The 26,722-nt window shown below is 35.7% G+C and overlaps 1 long non-coding RNA gene across 2 annotated transcripts; it reads left to right on the top strand.

Annotated features, from left to right (window-relative positions):
• Positions 1-696: 696 nt before the first annotated feature.
• LOC128076528 (uncharacterized) lies at positions 697-25,549 on the top strand. 2 transcript variants are annotated; one of them, XR_008204422.1, is made up of 5 exons: positions 697-764; positions 1,002-1,065; positions 2,139-2,217; positions 23,166-23,232; positions 25,319-25,549. It is a non-coding gene; the product is annotated as an uncharacterized LOC128076528 (long non-coding RNA). The 2 variants fall into 2 exon arrangements; XR_008204423.1 differs by lacking the exons at positions 697-764; positions 1,002-1,065; positions 2,139-2,217 and adding an exon at positions 17,441-17,503.
• The last annotated feature ends 1,173 nt before the right edge of the window (positions 25,550-26,722 follow it).

The following is a 26,722-nucleotide window of genomic DNA, read 5'->3' as shown; positions in this document are numbered from 1 at the left end:
TTTGCAGAATGAGAAATTTTGGCCTGTAGGCCGCAAGTTTTAGAGTAAACTACACATTTTTTGTCATATGGTTTTGAGGAAAAAAAAGAGACTTGAATTTCTTTATAAAAATGTCACTCTATTCTAATTCAGCTTGTTAGATGTAAAAGATAAGTGCACCTTGAAAATTAGCAAGTTTTGGCCTTCTCTTTAAGAAGCTTTTTAGCTGGATCTTTGTAGCCTATTTCTTACTGTCTAAAAGCACTGGTCTTCATAGCCTCTGAGTTTTCTAAGGGAATGCTGCTACTGACATCTTGTGTATTTGAAAAATATTTAGGATCCCCTGACCTTTGACGTTCTTGACAATGCTGTACTAGCAATGCAGCTGAAGCAAAAACTACTGGAAATCTGTTAAATAGTTGACACATGCTTTGATTCTTAAATTTCTTCTACACCATCATAGTAATTGTTGCCATTTTCCATACTCTTCAGCCATGGAGATGTAGAAAAGGTACCCTTCTTTCAGGACTGATGCAAGCACTAATGATGTTAGCAATGACACTTTCACAGGATGGCTTTGAAGTGAAGGCTACCTTGTGTTTATGAGTTGCCTACATCCCCCTTGAAATAAAGTGAGTGTTATGTACAAAGAATGGGTCCAAAGTCCTTACCAAAATGCATTTTCCTTCTGAATCACTGCTACTCATTCTGCAGACAAGACAAAACAGTGTGACTGGGATCACTAGCTGAACAGAAGCCAAATCAGATCTGCAGATTTACTCCATGTACGTATGTACCTCTTCTCTTTTCAAAATACAGGAGCAAAAAAAATTGTACTTAAAGTGGATCATCTATAAAGCTGATTTTGCACAGAATCAATTTCAGGAGCATAAGTAAAAGATTTTTCACTTCCCAGATGAACTAGATTTGGCATAACTGCTCTCATGCTCCCACTAGCTGCTGTCAGTGCTCAATATCTCTCTGCATGCAGTATTTAATCTTTCTTATTTTATCATAATTAGGGTGTACGTTCGCTATGTGTGTTCCCGCGCTTTAGTTACAAGAGAAGAGTTGAAATGAAAGAAGGTAAGAAATATCCGCTTAGGAAAGAAAATGACACAGTGATTTAGTCTAAGCTGTGTCCTTTGCCCAAGGAGCTTCTCATTATCTCTGTCTCTTTAGCTTTTAGTTTGAGACAGAGCACTATGTTTAATTATTTACTGGTTGCTATAGTGGTGTTAAATGAACCTTTGAGATTGTCACATGATGCCTAAAGTAGTCACCTCACAAATGCTAAAGCATATCTGTAGCAGGTTAGATTTCCTAAAGACCAAGAAAGCCCATATTCCTATTTTCAGAAAGCAGAGATGAACCAAAAAAAAAAAAAAAAAAAAAAATCAAACCTTGCTCCCTGTCTTTGAATGAATCCAGGAAACTTGCAGAAAGTGATGTATTTCTCTTAGAACTGTCCCCAGTCCACTCCACGTTATTTCAGTGTATAAATATGGGTTTACAGGCTTTCAGATGCTGATGCTGTTAGTAGATAAGTTCAATATGTACACAAAACCCCACAACAATGCAGAAAAGTTACATTGCAATATGCAGCAGTCCAATTTATTTCATGAAACATCTATCAAATGAGCAAATATATTTTGATGCCACGGTTATGAGTATGGTAGGCTCACAGTAATTCAGCATGACTGATGGAGTTGAAGATCATTATTTAAGAAGTGCAAGTTGATGGATATAAGTTAATGAATCTTAATGTAAGATGTTTTGAGTGTCCAGATGGGAATTTTGTGAAATGATAGAAAGATTGTTGAAGAGAGAAAGAGAAGAAACCCACACACAGAAGCATAAGAAAAAATAAATGAGGAAAAATGTATTTAAACTGAAATAATGTATGGTGGAAAGCCAAGACTAAGTTTTCACCAAAGAAGCAGAAACAAGTAGAATTTAGGATTGTTGTCCTCCTTCAAAAAATATCAACTATTTTGTCTTTTCCTTGTTTATTCAAAAGTATGTTAGTAAAATCCCTACTTAGACTTCTCTGTTTTAGTAATAACTTTTGTGTTAGGAATTTGTCTGGGAGAAAAAGAGTCCAAAGTCTGGCCTTGCTTTACATCTGTTCCAGCAAATGATGTTTTTGTTGGGAATAGGAATGAAGAGAGAAGGAGACAACTGAAGAGACAACAGATTTATACAGCTGAGACTACAGATGAAACTACTTATTCAAAGGTATAGTATGGCAGTCAGTCATTATATCAACAAGGGGAAGTACCACTTTACTGAATGCGGTGAAGCTTTTGTACAGAGATACGCTTTTAATATTGCATCCCGGGTGCTTTAAGTTCCAGTGATGTCTGTAGAAGATCTGAAAAATAAAGTACAAGCTTTGTGATTGAAGATTATTGTAGAATAACCTGGAGAGAAGATAACTGGTATCAAGGATGTCAGAGTGACAAGCAAAATTCAGAGGGAAATGTTCAGAGAAGCAGCCGAGGCAGTTCTGTGTCAGGATACAACACTTGTGCACTGGGGACCTGTCCCAGATCCACTGAAGCTATTAATGCAAGGCTGGAAAGATGGGGGTAGGGCAACCTTGTTCTCCTGCCCTCAGAAAAATGAATTTGTGTCCTGAAAGATTTTCCCTTGATGAAAATTTTCCTTAACATGGTGAAAAAGAACTTATCTGTTAGATTGCCAGAACCTTGTCCAGACACTACAGTGCTGATTTTATTTATGACTAACTTAATAGGTCTTATTCCCTCCTGAAACAGAAGATGAAACTCTGTAGGAGTGCCGGCAAAAGGAAGAGAAACACTGGCTAGGTACAGTGTAATAGTAGAGAGACATTCCTGTACATTTCCTACCCTCTGTTTGTATAAACTTCTTATCATGAATAATACATTGTTTTGCTAGCTTGAGCATTCAGAAACCTAACTTAAAATCCATGTTGAGTGGATTCCTAAGTAAAGCAGAGAATTCTGGAATAAAAAATATCCTTAACTCACTCTGGTGAGATGTAGCTAGCTTGAGCTGCTAGAGCATGGGGCAAGACTGCATTCCTCCAGCATCCACAGAGCTTGCTTGTTGCAGTACCTTGTGCAGCACAGGATAAATCAATCCTATAGTGCAATCCTATAGGTCTACAGATAAGTAAGTTGGCAAATTTCTGGAATGGATGTGACACCTCTTAAGAATCTTTTAAATCAGGTTTCCAAAGCAAAAACTTTTTAAAGGCATTAGTAAAAGGGAGCTCAGGCAAGTGGAACTAAGGTTGGAAAAATAGTACAGAAAGAAATCTGAAATCTTTCAGCTTCTGAAGTCTCAAAGTTTATTGGGAGTGTAATGTCATGAACAGTTCCCGCTTTAGGAAGGAACTAAATCCCTGCTAACAGATTACAAAAGCAACTATTACTTTTTCCTCATAAATATTAATGTTTTCCACATTATATAAATATGAATTTGTTAATAAGTGGACCTCCAAACAAAACAAACATCCATTTTTCAACCTTTTTTACATTGCATCTTTTATATATGGCCGTCAGAAAAGAACTGGATCAATTCCAGATTTCTAGAATATAAATTCCTTGTATATTAAAAGATTTTAAATCCTTTAGGAACCATTTAACTATCAAACTCTGATAGATCACATTTGTGATCAAACCTCAGAATCAAATACATTATCTGACCATTATTCTCTGCTCACAAGATGACCCCTTATTTCTAAAATTCAGAATATTCTGAATAACCCAGGTAAATGATCTGTAGGTGTGAAGGACTGTATCTCTTTGCTGAAATCTTTGCAATGTATTCTGGTTCATTAAAGACATTCTAGGAACTATAGTTAATATTAAAATATTATGTATCTTATTTTAGCCTGCAGTGGCAGTGACACAGTCCTAAGATCAAAAAGCCAACAAGAGCACAAATAATTTGGAAGAAAACATTTTTGATTGAAAATCTCAGGTTGATACTGAGTGCCCTTCCCTCCACATAAAGTTCAGTAATTTTACAGAAAAAGTGTATTTTTTTCTTGAATTATGTCACTTGCCATGAAATTATTTTGAATTTTATTACAATCTTGTATTTAATAGATTTCATCTAGATTGGCAAGTTGCTTTTCTAAAAGATGGTTCAAAGAGAGTCATTTGCAGCTTTAGTGTAGTAACTCCTCAAGAGAACAAATCTGTAAGCAATCTAATCTTCATTATCAAGTACCAGGTGGTACTGAATCAGCTGCTATTTTTTGTGATACTGGTGAGTAGAAGGAAGGATTAAACTTTGAATAGCATATGAAAATCAATTTTTTCAAGATTAAGAAACCCACAGATGCAGCTATTCTCAGTGGTGTATGTACAAGGACTTATTCTTCAGCCTCCCGTGGATCCATTTTCCCCAGGTAAAATGAGGCACTGCAGGTGAAAAAATGCTACTGCTCTTATTTGCACACTGCTTCAGCAGTGCAAGCACTTTATTGTCAGGCTCTCTGGCCTCTTGAGTGCTGCAGTGGAGACAACATCTTCATGTGATGTTAGTGGCAGTGTTTTCATACTGCAAATGCCAAGGTGAAGTTGTTAGTGCTGTCATATACTGATAATGCATCCACATACTCCAGCAGAGTAGAGAAGTGGCCCTAAGGCAACTTTTGTCCACCAGGACTTAGAGCCTCTTCATCTTAAACACTGTTTGGCCAGATCCAATTGTTATGCTAGGGTAAAAAGAGAAGGTAAAAAAGCTTAGAAAAGCTTATAAAAGCAGACAGAGAAACAAAGCCTCTCTTTCTTTCACTTAGTATTCACCATAGTTTCCTTGTGGTCACTTTTCAGGCTCTCAGGCATGTGGCCGTGTTTTTCAGACTGCATTTTATTTAAACCCAAGCAGGGTGAATGGGAGCCCACACGCAGAATCAGGGCCTAAGTTCTCTCTGTATGTTGACCTGTGTTAGGCACACACGTACTTCACAGTATCCCAAGGACTTTCAGTTTTTCACTGAGCAGAAAACTACCTGAGCCAGGCCCCATGCTGCCAGGCAGTGATGAACAGGAGAAAAGAATTTCCCTTGTGACTTCCATGGACATAATAAGATCCCTGTTATGAAACTAAGTTCTTAGTTTTGCGACTACTTTTCTTTGATACTTGAAGCAGAAAAGCTAAATCATGGCTTGAAACAGCAATGGAGACCTAGTGCAAAGGTATGGCCAACTCAGAGGAGCTCAGGTGCATGCAATGCACCTGTCATGGGAAGGGGTGCAGCCAGGATTCACCCCTTCCCAGACCTCAGTTAAAGGTTGGCAGTGGAGGCAAGAGTATCTTGGAGATCCCTGTGTAGCTGAGGCCTTCTGAAGGCTGAGCATTTTATCAGATACTCCCTTGCTGCATCCTGGGACCTTGCTGCTCTGCTGTCGTTGCTGTGCTTTCTATTGTGTTACAATATTACTGGAGTAAAGGAAGGTTTTTTGTTTACTTGGATGGCTTTCAAGAAGATGAACAAATTAAGGGAGGGATTTCAGTCTGTCTTAAATAATTTGAATTATGGGTTAACTTCCAGTATAAGTATCTGCTATTGGTTCCTTTATTTTTATCTGAATTTATAAGTATCCACAGTCTACAGAGCTGGATATTGTTCCATCTGTATATATGAAAAACAGCAAATGCTACAATAATCTGTTACTTTTGTGATGTGTAGAAAAAACTATAAATGATGAGTCTCTTTTCGTAAAATGAGAGAATTTTTTCTTTACTTTTAATAGCATTGGAATTTTCAAGGTCATGAAATTAATAAACTACGTTTCTCTTAGAAAAGCCAGAACTTCTAACAAGGTAATATCCTCGAAACATCCATTGCTAAAGCTTCAGGGCTGTGATAGACTGCTTGTGCTACTCTGTGAGGGATCTTAAAAAGGTTATACAAAAAACTATGCTTCCCTCTGTCATGGTGTGCGTTGAGGCAGGGCAGATGTATTGGTGTGTGAGTTCTGCCACAGGTGAGAACAGCAGCTTATCAAGGGGATTGTGACGAGGAAAGCTACAGCTTCATGCTCTCTGTTCAACAAAAGAGCTCATGGAGCTACAAGGAGTTATAAATGTACGGTTTCAAGGCTAGTGGAAAGGATTTCTCATCACTCCTTCATTAGTGTTTTGGGGAGGCTGTCTCCTTTTATTTTTCCTAGCTGTGTTGTTTTTTTAAATTATACTCAGAATCAGAAGCTACTTTTTACTGTTTAAGAGTATGTTATGAAAGCATCTGTATTCAGACATCTATTGACTTTAGAGTATTGTACCTAACAGAGAATTCCCAAATGTAAGGCACTAATCAGACGAAACAAATTTCTTGTACTGCAGCTTTCACAGAAATCACCATTTCTTCAGGTTCTTCTGCCTTTATACTTTTTTTTTTTTTTTTTTTTTTTTAAAACAATACTGCAAAAGAAATTCAGTTATTTGACTTGGAATGATTTCTCCAGGACTAAAGGAAACTGTTTATATAGACTGTGGTGTAAGTTGAAGGCATTTCTTAAGTGGAAAAAATAACTCTTCATAGCTTTTGGAAAAAGTTGACAATTTAGATTCATCTGTTTCCTTTTTCCTATCCTTATTATAGGTACTGTGGGATCAAGAGATTTCTAGAAGTAGTCTCTTTTGAAAATGGTCATAACAGAAACGGGTTCTAATCGTAAATACTGTGGAAAAAGAACATAAGATTTAACAATTAGCAAGGGTTATTTCCTCTGAAAATTCCTTTTGCTGGCTGTGGCTGTGTACTCTTCCCTGTGCTGGGTACTGCAAAAGTAGGGTTTTATTCAGCTAGGGCACTGGACTATGAGACTGTAAATCTTAGGTCTATTCCCAGCTCTGTCTTAGAGCCTTGCTTTGCTACCTAAGGCAAGTCATAGCCTCTCTGTATTCCAACACTAAACTGAAAAATAGCAGTGATAACTTCTGTAATTTTCTGCAACAGTGTTGAGATTAAATTATTTGAAACTGTATGGTACATTTCAGATTCTTGTAAAGATGGGTGGGTGAGGAGAGTACCAGAGTGGACAATATTTTTCATAAATAAAAATGTGATGGAAAAGAGCGATTTCACTCTTGTGAGCGAATGAGGTAAAGATATTAGAAATGGTTGCGTTCTCTGAGAATAAATATGCACACATTGATATCAGTGGGCCGATGTTAACTGCTTTTGACTTAAAAACCATAGAAACGTAATATTGGTGAAGACAGGACTGGAGGAGCAAGATGTTGCACTGATTCTGTTAGAATAGCTAATAAAAAATTCATGTGTAAAATTCATGTGTAAAAAGTTACAAGGTGAATAATTCATATGAAAAAGCTGCAAAGAAGGGAAGGGAAGGGAAAATGGGAACAGGATAAGACTGATCACAGAGCAGCTTAGGTTGGAGGGAACCTTAGAGATCATCTAGTTCCAATCCTTCAGCCATATATCTACAATGATGAGCTTACAGGACTAAATCAATACAGTTGAGACACCTGAGGAACAGGCAGAAGAAGACAGCTGTGCTGACCATTTAACTACATGGTGAAGTATTTTAATTTGGCTGTACTCAGCCTACCTGTAATCTTACTTTGTACCATGCGGACAGGTGAAGAAGAGACTTGTTTGCTAATTAGTGTTATGATTTGAGATGCACAGCTGTAATGAAGCATGAAATGGCAGTCACAAGTAATATTCCTGCAACCCTTGTATGTTAGCCTGATGGGATGGCTGCACTTTGTCAATATCAGCAGGCAAAAAGTCTTAGAAGCAAAACACTAGATCAAGTAAAAAAGGATTATTTAATAGAGAGCAATTAAAGAGAGTGATGATCTTAATTACACATGCAAGTGCAGAAACTAGTAAGGCTTTTAGTACTGTGGTGACAAGACTTATTAGTCTGCATTAGATTCTGACTGTTAAGTATGCTGCACAGGAAACACATTAATTCAGAGCATCGAACAGCATGTGAAAATCCCCACCACAAAACAGCAAAGGTGAGAACCTCACCAATCAGATCTGCTTAGTGAATTGCATTTTGGGAAGTATTGTTGAGTTCTCCAGAGGATATGATACCCCTGTTTCTTAAACACACTGAAGTGGCAAACTGCACACGAGTGGTTTGCAGCTTCAAGAACGGCGTTTGAAATTGGTTGGAAGTAGTGGTGGTATCTTTTCCATGCCATTCTATTTTAGACATGAATTTTGAGAGACTTTTTGAAATAAGATTAGATAGGAAAAATACTGTATTCAAAGAGCATAATACGGTATTCAAAGAGCATAAAAAGTCATAGAGAACAAATAGATCCTGCGCTGTCTATCATGCACGGGCATAGAGTGTTTCTAATTCTCTTTCTACTTCCCATAGCTGCATCACTACTTTGTAGCAGTCAAGGCTTGATGCACATCATCTTTACTGCACTCTGTTGCGTTCGTGTTTCCACACTGAGGAAACGTGAGCAATGTTCCACTGGAGAGCATAGTCTGACAGTGGCTGGTTTTGATGGCAAGGTCTCTGGGGGCATGTGCCTTCACTAATCAGTAGGTAGGTGTAATTAAAACCTTTATGGCTAACAGTGAGTGCTGTTTTCAGAAGCAGTACAGCAAAAGAACACAGAGGGAAGCATGGACTCAGGTTACTGCTACTGGTTACCTGGAGGTGTATCTTTATTGCTGTATTATTTTGTTACTTCTTAGAAGAATACTTTGAAATCAATCTTACTATTCAAGCATATATAACTGCTTTGAAGGAAAATATCCTCTGAATTATTTACTATTCTTCTATGCAATTATAAATAGAAATTTTGCATAGATTCACTTTATAAGAGGTGCCGGATCCTGAAATTCATAGGCCTGAGCCTTGAAAGAAATCACATTATGCAGTGATGATTATTTCTGACTCAAAACCTATGTGCTCATTTGTCCTTATTCAATATACCTCCCACTTTTCCAGTTGTCTTCCTGATTTGTAAGTGGCTTTACCAAGTCTGATCTCTGACATGCTGGGTATTTCTTCCTGACTTTCATTTGATTCAGTTGTGTCTGATATTCTCACTATTAACCTCATCTGTACAGGGACCCACCTGCAGCTGAAAGCCATGACAAAACAGTTTATTCCACTTCATTAAAAGCCATTTTTGTTTATTTTTTTTTCCTCCATCCCTTCAGGAATTGACAATTTTACAGTCTCCTCTAAGATGGTGTTTCATTAGTGACATGTTATCATATAAGAGGATCTGTTAAACTTGCTGTTATTGCACATGATATATGGCATATTTGACTTCTTTATGTGATCTGAATCTATAAATAAATACAAAAAATCTTATTATGGGTAGCTGTGGAAAAATTGTGGGATGGCATCAGTCTACTCTCAACTCATACCTGAACTACACTTTTAACTAAAATAGGTTTTGTAGTTCTGCATTACAGTTTGGTAATTATCACAGGAAATCATAGCAGTGGTTTGTTGTGTGTTCCTCTCTTCACTCCTACTGACTGAACCTGTTTGGCTACCTCTGTTCAGGGCAGATGCATCCAACTTGTAAGCTCTACACACGGCCCTGTACGGCTAGTAATGCAGTCCCACAAGATCATAAACATCTAACATCATTGTGATCTTTAGTAATATTTTTTTATGAGTTGCTGGCACTTACCTTGAGTGTGGACTAGGTAGGAAACAATGGAATGCTGTGGAAGAGAGCATGCAGTGCAGTGCTACCTCCATGTTTCACTCCTACTATACAGACTCAGACCAAAACCTGTATTACACATTACACGTGCTTGTGCCACTTGGAAAGTAGAACTCAGTCATTACTGATAATGATATTTCAAATTACCTACACGTGTGTAGGTAAGATGCAGTTTTTTGTTTGTAAGTAGACATGCACATTTTCTTACTTAACAATTAATCTTGGGCTTGTGTTACTTTGTAAAATAATGTAATAAGCTAACACATTTACTGCAGAAGAAATGGAGTGTAGAGAGTTGCAATCAGATATTCAACTCAAAAATTTGATCCTGTCTCTTTACTGATTTTAATGAGCCCTATCTAACATCTCTTGCTTCACAATCAAGCGTTCGTGCTTCAAAATCATTTATTTATGTCATTGCTTTTTGGCAGTACATATGCTTGTGAACAACTATTTTAAAGGATGAAACACAAGAAGAATAAAATTAAATTAAAAGTCTTTGACAAACTCCTTGAAAAGTCACTGAGAATTGCAGCCACTTCCACCAAGCCTGACATTAATACAATAGTTTCACAAAAAAAACTAGCTCAAATATCCTACTAGTTTTCTGCTTTTGCTACCTTTTTTGTTTGTTTGTTTCAATGCAAAGATACTAAAAAGCATGAGATGTTTTGTCACTTACCTACCTATAGTAAATGTATTTATATTTTACATGCAGCCCAAGACTTTTCTTCTTCTCTTAATGCTAAGCGAAAAGTTTGGACGCCCATCGTTCAGAGCAAGCTGCAGAAGCTAGCTATAATTTAACCACTAATTTATAAATATTTTTAATGATCAAACTTTTATTTTTCTTGAAATATATTTCTTTAAAAAACCAAGCAAGCAAACAAACAAACAAAACCCTGAATTGCCTTATTGCTTTTATTACTTTTCTTTGCTCCAGTCCTTAAAAAATTCATATTTGGTTTAAATTCTGTGTATTTTTTTTTAATTTAGAACTATATGTGGTGCATCAGATTCCTGAACATATACATGGAAATCAAATGCTGGTTTAATAGTACCTGAATAGGTCAAAATACTTCACTTCTGAGTTTGAATTCTAGCTTGGAAATAAGTTGTGTTGCACAATTTGCATTTTCTCTGCTAATAGATGTAGAAGTGAAATTGGAACTTCAGATATTTAGAAAATTGTGTTTGAGATTTACTCTACCTGTTTTGTAAGCTTCTTTTCTGTTAAGTTTTGAGTATCAAAATTTGGCTGTGGACGTAGGTGTAGCTTCAGCTCAGCTCATCACATAACAAGCGTTCTCTCTCTTTTCATCAAAAGAGCACTTCAGAAATATGACAACTGATACAACAGAGCAAAATAATTTGTTGTTTGAAAGAGGCAAATACATTAGTTGTAGAGACCATAATTTATGTAGCTGTCTAATCCAAAATATTAATTTAAATGTTCCTAAGAAATAATCCATGTTGAAATGAACTTCTTTTTACGAATGTTCAATACAAAACACTACTTACAAATAAAACTAAAAACAGAATTTCCAGTGGGACATGGGAGCTTGACGATATGACAGGGAAAAAAAAAAAAAAAAAAAAGGGAAGTGTAAAACATGATTTATGAACCTCTATTTATAACTGAAATACTTCATGCTATCTAGATGATAAGAGACCCCAAAGGAAAGAAAGAAAAATCTTCTGTTAAACCCAACATTTGATGCTCTCTGTGGGGAAAAACATGCCTCTGAAAAACTAGTCTTACATTCATATTTCAATTCTGTAATGCAGACTAACATGAAGAAGAAACTGCTTGTTGTTATCACCTCTGATAGAAAACCATGAATTTTAAATTTAGTGCTGTCTTCGTACGCATATCTCTTCCTGTGTATATTTGTCCATTTTCTAGAATCATTTTCTAGAATAAACTCAAGAAAAAATAAAATAACCTTTTGGTTAAGTAAAAAACCACATACTGTCTGAAAATAGATTTTAAAAACATTACATTCCCAATTGAGAGTATATTTCAAATACTTTTGGATGACATGTTCCCATAGACTTGTGAAAAAAAAAAGTAGTCATCTCAGTCTTCGAGTGTACAAGGTGAAGATGAACTTATTCTTTGCTCATGAAGTTTACTCAGCGTCATTAACCAAATTAAGTTTTCCAGTTCTGTTCCTCATTATTGTCTTTTGGAAAAGGTGTATTGAGTTATACTGCTTCTGTGATCAAGAACAAATCTCTGATAATTTTTTTTCTCTTTTTAATGATATCCATTTAACGCAGAAAAAAAAAAAAAAAAAACACCAACAAACCAACCCTGCTAATTCTGAATTTCAACATATTCTTCCTAAATACATTTTTATACAGGATACAAATACTGTTATAACTCTTGCAATAGTTAGAGGGAAGTTTTACAACACAACAGAACAGTCAGAAAGCATCATTCTGCTGGTGATGCTTTGTTGAATACTGTCCAGAGAGCTTTCGGCCTTCCTTGCTTCTAATGTGTGCTGCTGATGCAAGGTGTGTACCAGGACCTTGAGGATGTTTTTTTTTTTGCCAAGCTGCTTCCCAACAGCTTTCCCTACTGTAAGGGAGAAAGTGATGCATGGGGATGTTCTTTCCCAGGTATAGACTTTGCATTTCCCTTTGTTGGAAGGAAAATTCTTCGCAGGACATGACATTCCCCTTTGTTCGAGAGACCTCAGTCCATTTTTTTTTAACATCTCAAAGGATCATTCAACAGTAGTAGTCATCTGATCTATTAATCATTCTGCCCAATTTTATGTTGTCTGCAAACTCATTGAAGGTGCACTGTCTGCTGTCATCCACGTCACTAAGCACAATGTTAAAACTCACAACTTTCCCAAGATTGTGTAAGAGTGGCCTCACAGTGGTAAGGGACAGGTCATTCAGTAGTCGTGGGTACATCCCATCACGTCCCATAGACTTATGTTTGTTCTGTTTGTTTAGATGTCCCGCAACATGACCCTACTCCACTGAGGGCAAGTCTACCTTGTACAGGGCTTTTGCACTGCTCTCAGAGTCTTGGGATTACTGAATGCCAATCTCACCAGTAAACACTGGGTCAATTATGGCATTGACTATTCTGGCCTTCTATGTGCTCTTAATCACCAGGTCCCCAGCCCTGTTCTGGAACAAACCCTTTTTTATCCCAGTGTCCCTTTTACTGTTAATATACATGTAGAAGCCTGCAAATACTTCTACTGGAGGCCGTGCAGCAAGGCCTTTTTTTTCTTTTTCCTGTGAAATCTTCAAGATCATTCATCATGCAGGTCACTACATTTTACTTCCTCTGACTCTAGGCCTGGCAGGTGCTATCAGTGAGGCAGTTTCAAGGGGGAGAATTGGATTTGGATACTGGTGAGGAAAAGTATGCTTCACACTGCTTTCGTTCTGTATTTTTTGGCTTTGACAGATAGAAATTCTCTTACACGATTTTTGTGCAGGCATTATTTATGTTTACATTAGTGAGGTATTTTGGAACTGCTTAGAGATTAATCCCTTTGCCGACAATGCCATTTACTGAGAGTAGCCTCGTTTTCCAAAGTGATTTTGGTATGTTTGAACTAGGTTCTTTTTGGAGAAAAACAACCAAAAGCTCTCTTTAAAAAACTCTCTAGCACCTAATGGGGAAATTAGGACGCAAGCCACAGAGTACATTGTGTCATGATTGAGCCCTCTAGGACACACCACAGTATTTTACCTTCAGAAAGCTCTGCATCACGTCTGGTCAAAACACTCTGCTTGGAAGATGAAATCCAATCTGAAGTAAACTCTAAGCATCTCCTGTAATGAATATATGAGAGGCCTTAGCACAGCCGGCTTCAATCTACTGATCTACACATTTACACTGAATCGCTTGCTAAATTCAGCCTAGCTGTTGGGGAAATTATAAATAAGTCACAGTAATAAAAAGAACCCAGTAAGTTACTCTGGGGCTCATTAGAACAGAGATGTGTAATAAAAGCTGCGGAACATGCTTTTTGTTTCCTATCTCAGCTCAGGAACTACAAATAATGAGAGAACTTTAGAAAAGTTAAGAGACATTTACCAGTTTGCTAGACTCTGATTCATGTTTTGCTGATATTTTACAGAAACAAATTGATAAAACATACCAGCTTTATTCCACTTCTTTTTTTCCCATTCAAAGTTGATGTGAGTAGGAATACTGTCAGAAAATCAAAATCCTTTATTTATAGACTTTTTAATTTGAATTTTTCTTTTTTTTTTTTTCCAAAGATGTACAGAAGGAAAACATTGCACATGGTTGTTAGAGTAGCATCCACCTGTGGCCAAAATATGATGATGAGTAAAGTTTTATGTATGCGAGTTATTCACAAATCTGTACACTGATTTGTATTCAGTTAAAGAAGCAGAGTGATTGAGGGGAAATGCCAGTGGAGCTATGACTCAAGAAAATCCATCCCCTGTCTTTAAAATATGTCTTCTTTGTTCATTTTCCCTACCACAAAAAGTCTGTAAAATACTAATCTCTGGAGATAAATATCATGATTAATTTGTATTCCTCTAATTTGAAAGCAGCATATATATTCACAGCAAGTAATTTCACACATCTGATATTGTGCATATATTTTAGTAACTTATTAATGTTCACATGTAACACGTATATTCAGTCATTATATTTTATATTGGTAATAATAATACTTAGGGTAAACACAGGCTCTGCTCTCCTAAAAACAAATAAAGAGAAATATTATAGGAAAGGGAAACAAATAAGCTCATGTTATTTTATCTTAAATTAAATCAGAACAAAATGGTCCTTCCATCATTGCCTCTAATATTTATAGATGATTACAGTATTGCCTAGGAAGGATGACCCTGCAACTAGGCACAGGCATTCAGGAACATTTTCTCAAACCTTGCTCATTTCTCTAGAATTAATAGCCAAGCCATCTCCTTTCCTATCCAATACCTTCATCCTATCTTGATGGAATTCTGTCCAAAACCTTCACTGATGTAGAAAAAATAGAAACCATCATTTGCAAAACTAGCCACTTCGGTATTTTCATGTAGAGTCTCATAGTAAGAGATTTCCTGTACTTAATGCCTCCCTGAAAAATCTATCTCCTTGAGATGTAATGGCATTGTATACTATTTTTCCTGTTTGCTCTAAAAGAATTGATATCAGACAGCTCTTTATTTCCCTATTCATTTCTCCTTTAATTTTCTATTGCTTTCCTCTAACGTATTAAATTATACTTTCCTGTTTTACGTGTCAATAGGTATAATTTCTGTCTCAGGTACTTTGTGAACCACGAACAGATTTCCTAGATTTTAGGAAATATTTTGGTGATGCATCACTGTAATTTAATGCTCTTTATGTTAGTTCTATCTATGTTATTGATTTATTAAATTACATGAATTTTTCTTCTCATCTATCTTTTCCTAGGCTTACTAAAGCTCATTTTTCCTTTCTTCTCTGGGATTTATTTTGTTGTGAGTTGCTTTTTTTTTTATATAGTGGTTTGTTTTGTTAAATTAATGTATTACACATATTAATACTTACACCGGCTGCAGTGGGTGGCTAGTTAAGACCTTATTTCCAAGTGGAAAGGAATTATTTATGGCTTCAGAACAGAGCAGCAGGCAGTCCTTGCATTACAGGATAGGATAACTATCGTATACAAGACAGGTGTACCTTTGATCCTGTATTCTATTCAACATACCAGAAATAATGAGGTAGGAGACACAAGCAGCATAAAATTGCTTTTTGCCTTGCAGTCACTACAGATGGTTGAATAGAAAAGCTGATTATGAAATAGATTACAAGTATGTAACTTTAATCTCTTTTCTTTTGCCTCTCCATATATAATACTCATACATTAGGCTTCATGCCTTCCTTCTCCTGTGGATTGCCCTTTTTCACTCTTGCTTTGCTTGTTCTGGCTCGCTTTTGTTTCGAGTGCACTTCTGCAGGCAAATAAATATGGAGAAATGTCATTCTGTGAAAAATTACTTTGATAGTTTGGTGTAATAATTTTTTGTGTGTGCTTCAGTTCAAATAGGCCTCTGTTCCTAAAAGCAGAGATGCTACTCCTCACAATCTTCACTGATTTCAAGTTAGTTCTAGTTATACAATGAGGTCCTGTCAGTAGCTTAAAAGCGATATGTTCTGTCTGTAACTCTTACCCATTCCTCTTTTGCCTTAATTTCCTGCTCCTAAATGTCACTAAAATCATTTCTGTCTTGTTATTGAACTTCTGTACTCTATTGCACAAGTGGCTGTGTTTCAGTGACAGGCAAAGTAACTCTACATTTATGTGTTTGTGAGTCTGTATTTATTTATCTATGGGTACATAGACAAGTGCAGAATGAATATAAAAAGTGTCCTCCTTTCTTTGCAAAAAGGTGTAGAAAGATTTTCATGGGCTTGTTTCTGCTAAATTTTGGGACAGTTTGTATGAAACATACTTGCAAAGAAGTGAAAATTGCACTTGCAATTTTCACTTATGGCGGCACTAAATATAAATTCAATATCACCCCTCCCCAAACCAGTTCAGCTTTCCCAGGGAGTGTTGAGAGATGAGAATAATGTGCAGAGCAGTACAGAAATGCCGTGGGAGTGGATAAATCTGCATGACCCTGGACATGTTCCAACTACCGCTCTGAAATATGCTCCAACAGCTGCTGGCAAAGATACATTTGCTCCTTGAAAGTCACCTATCACAATCCTGATTCCACAGCACCATTTCATGCAGCCAGCTGCTGGAACAACTTCTGTGTAGGACATTCAGGCAGGATATAACCAGTTCTGCTTGTTTGCACGATAGCAAGAACACATGTAACTCACAACTGGGAAGCAGGCAACTTGGAAGACAAATGACAAAGATCAGAGCAGAAAAGACAAAAACTAAGTGGAGTAGTTATCAGAAAGCATATAGGAAAAGGAAAAGAAAAAAAAAAGCAACACGAAAATAGAGGAATATCTTAAAATAAAGAAGGCAGCAGTTTTCTCAACAATGGAGATACAGGAGGCTAGCGAGCTCTTTTAGAGCCTCCAATGAAACAACAGTACAATTCATTTCTAATCCTGCTCATAGTAGGATTGTTCATTAATTCAGATTAAACCTTCCAAAGTAAGGACAGTCCCCTGCTCTGCTGCCAGTTTGTCTCACCTGAATTTGCTGTCAGCTGAGCGCCCTGTCAGGCTTTCTCTTCCTAATGTTACCTGTCAATTGCACCTTACTCAGTTTCTAATCAAGTGGGGTTAACAGCTTCCAAAAGAGCATAAAGCCACTTTGTTACAGGTTATTTGTGTGGCAGGCCAGCAGTGTGATTGATTTTGTGACATTCCAGAGAATAGCTAACAACCATGTGGTGACAAAAAAGCTAAGTGGTGGGGCTTGTCCTATGTACAGCACTTGTGTTTCTTTTTTTCTCCCTCTTTTAGTAATTTTAAATATTTCAGTAATTTTTTACTTCTGTGGAAGATGAACAGAAATGCAATTCATCCTAAGTGAAGCTAGAACGTAAAAATGCCCTGCCTAGACAAACAAATAAACAAAAAAAACCATATAACAAATTAAAGAAATGAACACATAATACGTATTTCTATCTTTTTTTATTTTTTTTGTGTGTGGGGGGGTTGTTGTTGTTTTAAACATAAGACACATATGTAAATATAAATATAAATATATATATACATATAAACAGCAGCAAAAATAACCAACCACCCTCTGTAAAGCTAGTAAATAAGGAAAGGAAGATAGACGGGGTTGCCATGCTACTAACTAGAAGAAACCTGAGACTGCTGAAGGGAGGTGAGCTTGCAGAGCAGATATTGCTTGTGGTGAGTGGAGTTGCACAGGGAGAAAGTTCTGCTGTAACAGACTTCTTATCTTTCTCTCAAGGTTTCTTTCTTGAAAATTAATGTTTAGGTATTTTGTTTCTTTTTTTTTTTTATGATAATCTATAAAAATATGGTGAAACTGCATTAGAAAGGTAAATAAAAATATGGAAAAGATGGATAATTTTATATATTTGTGTGTCAGCTTTGTTAGCTTACTCTGAGGATGATTTAAAAACATTTCTGTATATGTGAAGAATTTATAGAATTTGAACTTATTTAATATGAAAGAAATTATCATAAATATTACAAAAATAACCACATTTTATGCTTTGAAGTATGAACTGCTGCACTCAGCTGGCAATATTCTTTTATTTCTTACTTTCTAGCAGACCAATTAGGCAAGTTTTTTTTTTTTTAAAGGAATTCTCATCTCCTGAGCACTTTTATCAACCCACTGTGATCTGTGAACATGCTAGAGAACATGCTAGAGAAGATCGACAGGGCTAAATATTAATGAAAGAAAGGAATGGCAGTGTTTGAGGAATATCTTGATTATAACTTGGAAGAAGTTTATACCCCATATTGAGTGGAACAAATATGAAGTGATAGGCTTACATTTTGGAAATAGAAACAATACAGAAAATCTGTTCTCTGCTTTTGTCATAGTGCTCAAGAAAAAAAGAGAGATCTAAGGTCTACAGAAATATAGCCTATGCCCAGGCAATGCAGAATTGTAAAAGATGTTCCAAATTACTTGCACTGAAATTATGTGTCAACAGGGATCCTGCAACATCTGCATGCCGTTTTTCAGTGAAATTTATTTAAGACATTTTATGCTTCAAGACTATTAAGTAAGAAGATAAAACAATTTTTGTCTCAAACTAGTATGAAGTTTAGTTGTCTGTTATGGGTAATCCATTTAGGAGATTAAATAGCTTTAAACTGATTTAAAACATCCTTTCCACCAGCAAGAAGTATATACTTTATACTGTTCCTTCATGCTTCTTTGTATTTTACAGAGAAAGATTTTACAAAAAATCTAGGAAGTGAATATAATGATGCAACCAGAGTTTAAAGATTTTCTGTTTACTGAGGCCTGATTCATAGAATATATGTATATATATATATTGCAGGTATACTGTATCTTTCCTTCTACCTTTCATTAATATGAAGTGGTCCATAACTCATGGTGGTTCAAGGTGTTCTGTAATTAAAAGCAATTTTATCCCCTCCCTTTTCTCAGTTATCTTAGTCAAACACTAGCAATGTATCATGCCATAAAATGGACTGTTTTTAATAATTTATTGTTTTCATGCTGTACATAGTAGTTCTCTCAAAAAGTAAAATTTGTTTTCAAGTGTTGCTACATAAAGTATTGTTACAAAAAAATTAAATGACTTTCAGCTTGTCTTACAGCTGAGATGTGTACTGAAAATCCAAGTATAAGGAATACTTCAAGTAGAGAAGATGCCAACCAGAGCAACAGATGAAAACTTTGTCAGTAGTATGCTTAAACAGATTAAAGACTCTCAGTTTCTTTTTAGAATATAATTGACAATGACCTAGTCTAGAATTTTAATTCTTGTGTCTTGACATATTGCTACAAATGATTATTTTAACATGTGGTAGATATGAAGTTTATACTTAGTTTGTTCAGTGATGGATGAAGAATATGGTGATGTTCATGTTAGAACGTTGTAATTATTTCTGTCATGTTGTTTGGGAATATTTTTCCTCTTTCCCGTTTTAAGGCAGTCAATTTATATACAGTTTCATGATTCATCTCAAGCACTTAGATTTCTTTAGTAGTTTTCATCTGTAGCGCATGTTACTTGTGGTTTTAATTCATAGAGATGAGACTAAATCATGCTTCAAACCATAAACTTCAGACAGTGAGGTAGATATGTAGCCTTCTGAATTTTTGCAATATTCAAGAGATACCAAAGAATGCTTACAAAAGCATTCGTTCTGGTCACCTTCCCCATAAAGATACCTTGTATGGAGATTTGGTTTCAATGAGCACCATTTTTTTCCCCTGTTGAAAAAACACACGGTGGGCTTTCCTTACAAAGTGCCTGTCAATCATAAGGCAACTGGTGTCCCTTAAGGATGTTTGACATATATTAAATAACTTTTTGTGAAAATTGTGCTTCATAAATGGAAGGCTGATAAAATCTATATCTTTAGACAGAAAAGGGTTGAACATTGAATGAAGAAAGGCAAGAAACCCAGAAGATGTATTTTTTTGCAGTCGTGCCTTTTGTTGTCATTGGGCTGAGACAAAATTTGATAAGATTTTCTTACCTCTATTCCACAGGGAAAAGAAAGCCTCCTACTCTATACCTGCTTCCATGAGGGGCCTAAATGATGTTCAGCAAATGATCATGCTTGACCTAGGCTTATAAAAAAGATTTGCTTACATGGAATGACTCTGTGCAGTCTATTCCACATAAGAGAAGAAGAGGAAGCAGCAGCACTATTTGCACTGTGACAGCAAATGGTGTCCTCTTTGCTATGCACCACCCCAGCCTCTCTTTTATTCTGTTTGAGTTGCTGTTTCAGCAGTTTTTTCAGTTATTTGGTTCACTTCAGCATTTGTCTTTGATTCACAACTCAGTAGACACTTAGATAGTCATACAGAATATCCTCAGATAAGTGCCCTTTTGAGAGTTGTTATGATAAAATAGACAAATATGGATGGATAGCAATCCAGCTTCCATGGTGCAATTTGTTAAATACTTATGAGAAAAAAAATGGTAATTATAACATCATACCTGATGTTGCAGAAAATATTCCAGTCAGAAAACATCTTCTTAGGTCTTTTTTTTTTTTTTTCCCCCAAATAATGAACAAGAAATTACATTAACCACTGTCTCAAAAAAATTCATTGCTTTGATATTTTACAATTCCAGATGATGGTAGTCAAGACATTTGCATTAGTGGAACTAACAAATACATATATGTATTTGACATATTTTGGGTGCCCATTTCATTTACAAAGGCTTGATGTCCCATCTAACTGCAGCTAAGAACGTGTTATAAAGTAAAACCTTGAGCCTTGATGGGACTTTGTATCCCATCCTGTAGGTTGGGTTTGGTTACTTGTGAAATTACTGCTCAAGAAGGCAGTGGAGAAATGATGCCAGGCAGCTTCTTGGCTTGAAACTGAACCTGAAAAGAGAACAGTTAAAATAGAGAGGTTTCCTCTATCCCATGGTGTGCATGAAAGCAATGTTTGACAGCATAAAAAAAGGGAGCAACGCTGGGCTGGCAGAACAATTTGAGTTGTTTTTTTTTAAAGGGAAGTGCAGCAGTCATTTTTCACTTAAGAACAAACTATTTCAAATACACGAGAAAACTGCAGATTTTCTTCACTGTTTTGAACAGCCCAAACACAAATATAGAAAAGTGAATAGATTTTGCACTCTCCACTTAAAATATTGAAAGCTTTTCAGTGTTCTTATTTAAAAGGTTTTATTCATTACTAGTGAATAGCTACCAGCTCATCATTAGTTTCTTTCTATTCTTTTGCAGAATAATTCTTCATAGTTACAGTGTACAAGGAGAACCTGTCCCACTGGTTTTAGGGGCAGGATAAAATAATGTGAACAGCAGGAGCAGTGACAGTTCAATTAGCAACACTGGCAGCTTCTTTGGAATGGGTTACGTTGCTAGAGAGCGGAGCTTGCTGGCCTCAAAATGCCTCTTGTGAGGAGGAAGTATGAGGGATGTAGAGTCCTTGGTAGAATGCTGCAGAATAGCATGATGGACAGCAGAATGGGTAACCAAGCTGAGATGCTGAATGTGGAGTACAAAGCTCTTCCATATTATGGGTCTGTGCTGAAAGATCTCTCTCAACAGTAACAGCAAGTTTGCTAAGCTATGTATATACTGTGTGCTATGTCAGTACATTCATTATAAAAAGTCTTTTTTTTTTTTTTTTTTTTTTTTACATTCATTTTTTCTTTTAAAACTGTGGTCCTGACAGTGTGCTCTTCTTTCTAATTCTTTTACTCAATTCCTTTTATTTCCTTAATTTTTCCTTTTCCTTTTCCTTTGCAATTTCTTTTTCTTTTTATTTATTTCTTTTGAAGGGTATTGAGGTTTCTTGCATCTCTGATGTCATTATACTCTTTACTGAATATAAAGCTGTAAATGTGTAAACCATATTGCTGGAGCAACTGTTCACTAATAGATCTCCACCAGAGATTTTACTCTAAGAGCAAGTAAATTTCCAGAATGTCTTTTCATGAGGAAATATGGTTTTGAACAGTGATCTGATGAAATAAAATTTATGTGCATGAATCTGCATAAATACTTCCAGACTGTACCTCCTCTATAATTAATACATTGACATTTTAAGAGGAAGGAGGGTTATCTTTGTATAAAGTCACAGTCAGTAAAAACAATTTAAGTTCTGTTCCCAGCTTCTACTTTAAATTTGCTCTGTAACACAAGATGGGTTGATTTTGTGCCTCTGGTGTGAGGCGTTTTAAAAAGATATTTTAAAATTCTTTATTTTGGGGGGAGTTAACTGCATTTTTTAATGTTTATAAATTATACTGGTCAATATTACATAAGAGTTTAAAATATTATATCCCATCTCCTTGCAGGGATGAAACATATGAAAACTGAATTTCTCTAAGTAATCTAAAAACATCTGAATTTTATGTTCGGTTCTGCAGCAACAGTAGAAACTGTGGCCTACACCCTTGTGATTTCAAAGAGGAACACACTGCAGCAATTCTGTGGGTTGTAATATTTGCTTACATAGGAAAGGGAACTACAGGTAGTGGATAAAAATGCAAAAAGACGTTGCTTTGCAGAAGAAAGGAATTTTAATTGCTTGCTCTTTACAAACACAAATTAGGTTTCTTTGATCTAATTGTCTATTTTCAGATTTTTGCATAGGTTTAATTCTGCCAAATAAGCCATAATCTATATCTAGTTTTTATAATATTAAGATAACATAAACTTAATGATAGCGTATTTGAGAGAGAACAGGGTGAGATTTTTATTAAAGCTTTTCTAAATTAGATATTAGCCAGACACAAATTGAGGCTTTAAAGATAGATTACTGTATAAACTCATACTTCACAAATCTGAAAGTAATTTTCAGAAATAAATACACTTCCACAAGATTAGCTCTATCTTATTGCAAACTGGAACACAGAATACAGTAGAAATATAAAATTATATTATGATTGATTCCATACATGATGGCATTTAAGTTATGAAATTTTACAGTTCAAAGTTGCTGGAATGAATAAAATAGGCCATCAAGAATGCCATGAAAATAATTCCATTTACAGAAGTTACTACAAAGAAACTTAAACTATTTTAATTTCCAATATTTTTTCCATATTATCAATACTTTTTGATAAGTGTGAGATACACTTACATTGTACTTCTGGAGTAGGGTTGATCCTTGTATTGGAAACAATAGTTTATTTCTGATATTTATTTCTGGGTTTTCAGGAAAAAAGAAAGTCCAAATAGTTCCACCAGCCTATGGGAGGTTTTTATTATTCCGTCTAATTACAGGACTGTTGCTCACTGAGGTTTTGGGATGATCAATGCTCTATTCAACAGTAGAGTATTATACTGTTTTATCATCTGCGCTGATACTTATGAATAATTATTATATTTTTTTTTTTACCAGCTCCTGAACAAAATCAATAGTTAAGGTAACCAGATCAGATGATTTGACATATCATGTAATTATACAGGTAAGAAATTGAGAGCTACTTGTGTTGTAAGAGCTTATTCTTTGTTAACTGAGATTTTCATCTAGTAAAATATTTGTAGTGATTTCATGGAAAGGATTCAGTTTACGAACTTGCTTTAGGACAAATTGAGTTGAGATTTTTACAGTAACCGTTTCTGACTTAATTAATTGTGTCAGGGCACAGTTATTCTAAAGAGATCCTAACTGTAATATAAAAGGGTAATTTTAATAGATGCTTTCTACTTTACAAAATATTGATACAGAACACTCTGTCCTTAAAAAGTCTGTAAATAGGATAAAGACAAAAGATTTCTTTGGCTATAAAAGGAGCTTTGAAACAGGAATTTTGGATTTAAGTCCTGTTAATGTAATGAACACTTTATTTCTTCCTCTACAAAACTGTGATATTAAGGCTTCTGGTCTCACAATTTAGTCAATATGCTCAAGGATTACTCACTGTAAGGCTTTCACCTGATAGCTATTGCAGCTATTATATATATTATACCGCTAAAGTAACAGTTGTGTTCAGGTATCTTTCTTTGTCTCAAAAGAGGTCAAACAATTTGCTATGTATATAACAGAACAGTTTGCTATGTATATATCTCTTACAAAGACTTACTTCAAAAGTAAGCTTGTGTATGCAAACTGCTTTGTGTTGACCTCTATGCCTTGTCTATCTGATTACCTCATCTTCTGGGTGATTAATAAGCTGCCATCTAGGCTCATGTGATCCCTCATGCTCCTGAAGACATGTTTCAGCAAATTTGATCGGGGATGTTCTCAGAGTCTTTTCAAGATGATGTGCAGATATTTCCACCATGTTGAGGAATTAGTCCCTAGAGTTGTTCAAGAAACATTTAGGTGTTGTACTAAGGGATACAGTTTAGTGGGGAAATACTGGTGGTAGGTAGACAGTTGGACTAGATAACTTTGGAGGTCTTTTCCAACCTCGGTGATTCTGTGATTCTGTGCACATACAAAACAGAACAGGCTGCCTACATCATATTATACATGCACATATCTATAGCTGATTTCTTGCAGTGATCATGTTACTAAGACATTAAAAGGGAAAAAATTAAAAAAAAAAATCAATAATCAAGATTGTCTGAAATACTTCCCTTCTGAAGGTTGAATACAACACAAATCAGGAAACTGAGCTTTAGCCATTTTTACTACATCTTTAAAATCATTGATCATCTTTAAAATCTTGATGGGGCATGTTTCATTTTACTTGTTTGCTGTCTTCCTTTTGTTTTATTTAGTCATTAAGGATTTAGTGAGAACGCTGTCTTTTTAGTGAACTACACATTTGAATGTGATCAAAAGCAGAGATCTTGCAGAGATAGTAAAATATATATACATTAAGAAAACAGAGATAGAGAAGAAGAGTATTTTTTATCCTAAGTATTAGTAAAAGAAAAACAAATGGGAAAAAAAAAAAGAAATAGAATGTCAAAGCTGGGATCTTAAAACACCAGACATATGAATTCACTGAGAAACATAAAAGCAATCAACAAGTCACTGATTTCCTAATTTTAAATGCTATTTTAAGTTGAAGACAGGAGGGAATTAATGGGCTCATTCCCTTCAAACACATGAACAGAAGATGTTATGGTCAAGTGTATATAAAGTGCATATCTTAGCAGTCTGAGGTCACTTCTGATATCTCTAATAACTTTGTAATACGTTGCCTAGCTTCCACTTAGTAATTTTGTTGTGTTTTTTCATTAACAAAGAGAATCACTTTCATCATTCAAGTATGTTGTAATTTATTTTCAATGTATACATCCTTGTCAAATTGAATTTGTCTCAAAAAAAAACCAACAAGATTCTTAGTTAGTTAGGGCAGCACAAGAAAATGATTTTACGGACTTGGAATCTACTTTTCACACTGCAATAGTCTTGCTAAGCGCCTATAGGGAAATCACTTTGTAGCCACTTTCCTCATGTACGAAATACTTTCAGAGCTGCTGATGAGAAGTTCTGTATGATACAAATAGAGTTATATTAGCACACACTGTTTTCCAATCCGACTGAAAAAAATTGAGATTTGAATTTATTTTCTAAACCCGTTTTTGCTTTAACAGATTATTCAAGTACAGGCAGAATAAAAGAGTTGGCAAAGACAAGACTATTCAAGAAAAACAATTGACCATGATGTCATGTTACATGAAGAAATAAACTCCTGCATTAATTTAACATTAATATAATTGGAAAGTTGCATGGATCATCCAATGCTTTGTTTACTTTGCAGGTTTTTCATTTTGAAAATATGCAAACATTATTAATAATGCAGCAGAAATTGAGTAAATTACAAAGGTAAAGAATAAAGTTGTTTAGAAAAAACATTCAAAAGTTGATTTCCTGTTTCTTTCTTATATAAACTATGGAATATATTGCTGTGAATTTGGTAATCTCTTCTGTGGGAAATGGTATGGGCAAAGGGTGAAGTGATAATCCTCTGAATAGCAGAGAGAAAGTGAAAGACAAAATGCATTAGATAATTTTTTTTCTGATATATTGACCACTGTATCTAATATATGTGTGAACACATATTCTGGATGTGAAAATCTTATATATTAGGATTCTAATATTTCTCACACCTCAGAGCCCTGCATCCCTAAACCTGTAGGTGGGGATCGGGGAGGTCAATCCCCCCCCCCCCACTGTATGGGCAGAGCAAGTCTGAGACCGCCTCATGAGACTGAATGTGTTCAAGTCTATGGGATGGCGTGCATCCCAGGGTTCTGAAGGAGCTGGCTGAGGTGGTTGCCGAGCCGCTCTCCATCATATTTGAAAAGTTGTGGCTGTCAGGTGAGGTCTCAGATGACTGGAGGAAGGGTCACGTCACTCCCATTTACAAGAAAGGGAGCAAGGAGGACCCCAGGAAAATGATTATTGAACTATCTTGATCATATTAAGCTATAGAATTGAATCAAATCCATCCAGAAATGCCTGCTCTCTGTTTGCAATCATGTGGTAGTCCCTATTCTTCTCAGTCCCTTCTCCTTACACATCCTGTTCCTGGCAGGATTACCACAGTTAAAGACCACAAAACTACAGATTTACTTAAACTGCTTTTTCCAAAATGAGATGGGATAATACAAACCATTTAATGAGGAACTTCATTATATGTTCTACAGAAAGATTTCTCACTGGTCTTGCCAGAAAAAAAAAGAACCTTCCCCTAATTACTTGTGTCTTTCTGACTCAGCCAGGCTTTCATGTAAAAATAACACTAAGCTCACAAACTTATGATAGAATGGCAGTTATATTTGGCACAGGTTTATTGCCTCTTGCTGGTTATTTTTAGAACCCACAAATCAGCTTTTAACATGAGTGGCAGAGTAGCAAAAACAGAAAAAAATGTTCATAGTTTGAATTTTTCTGAGGACACATGAAGTATCGGCAAGGGCTTAAAAGACAAATATTAAACAAGGAGCATGTATGTACACCAGTATATGTGTTTATACACTGGTATACATGTGCTA

Source organism: Tympanuchus pallidicinctus, unplaced genomic scaffold, assembly GCF_026119805.1.
Source record: "Tympanuchus pallidicinctus isolate F22 unplaced genomic scaffold, pur_lepc_1.0 scaffold14, whole genome shotgun sequence".
NCBI lineage: Eukaryota > Metazoa > Chordata > Aves > Galliformes > Phasianidae > Tympanuchus > Tympanuchus pallidicinctus.
Note: the sequence above shows the minus strand (reverse complement) of the source record. Positions and strands in the feature narration are given on the sequence as shown.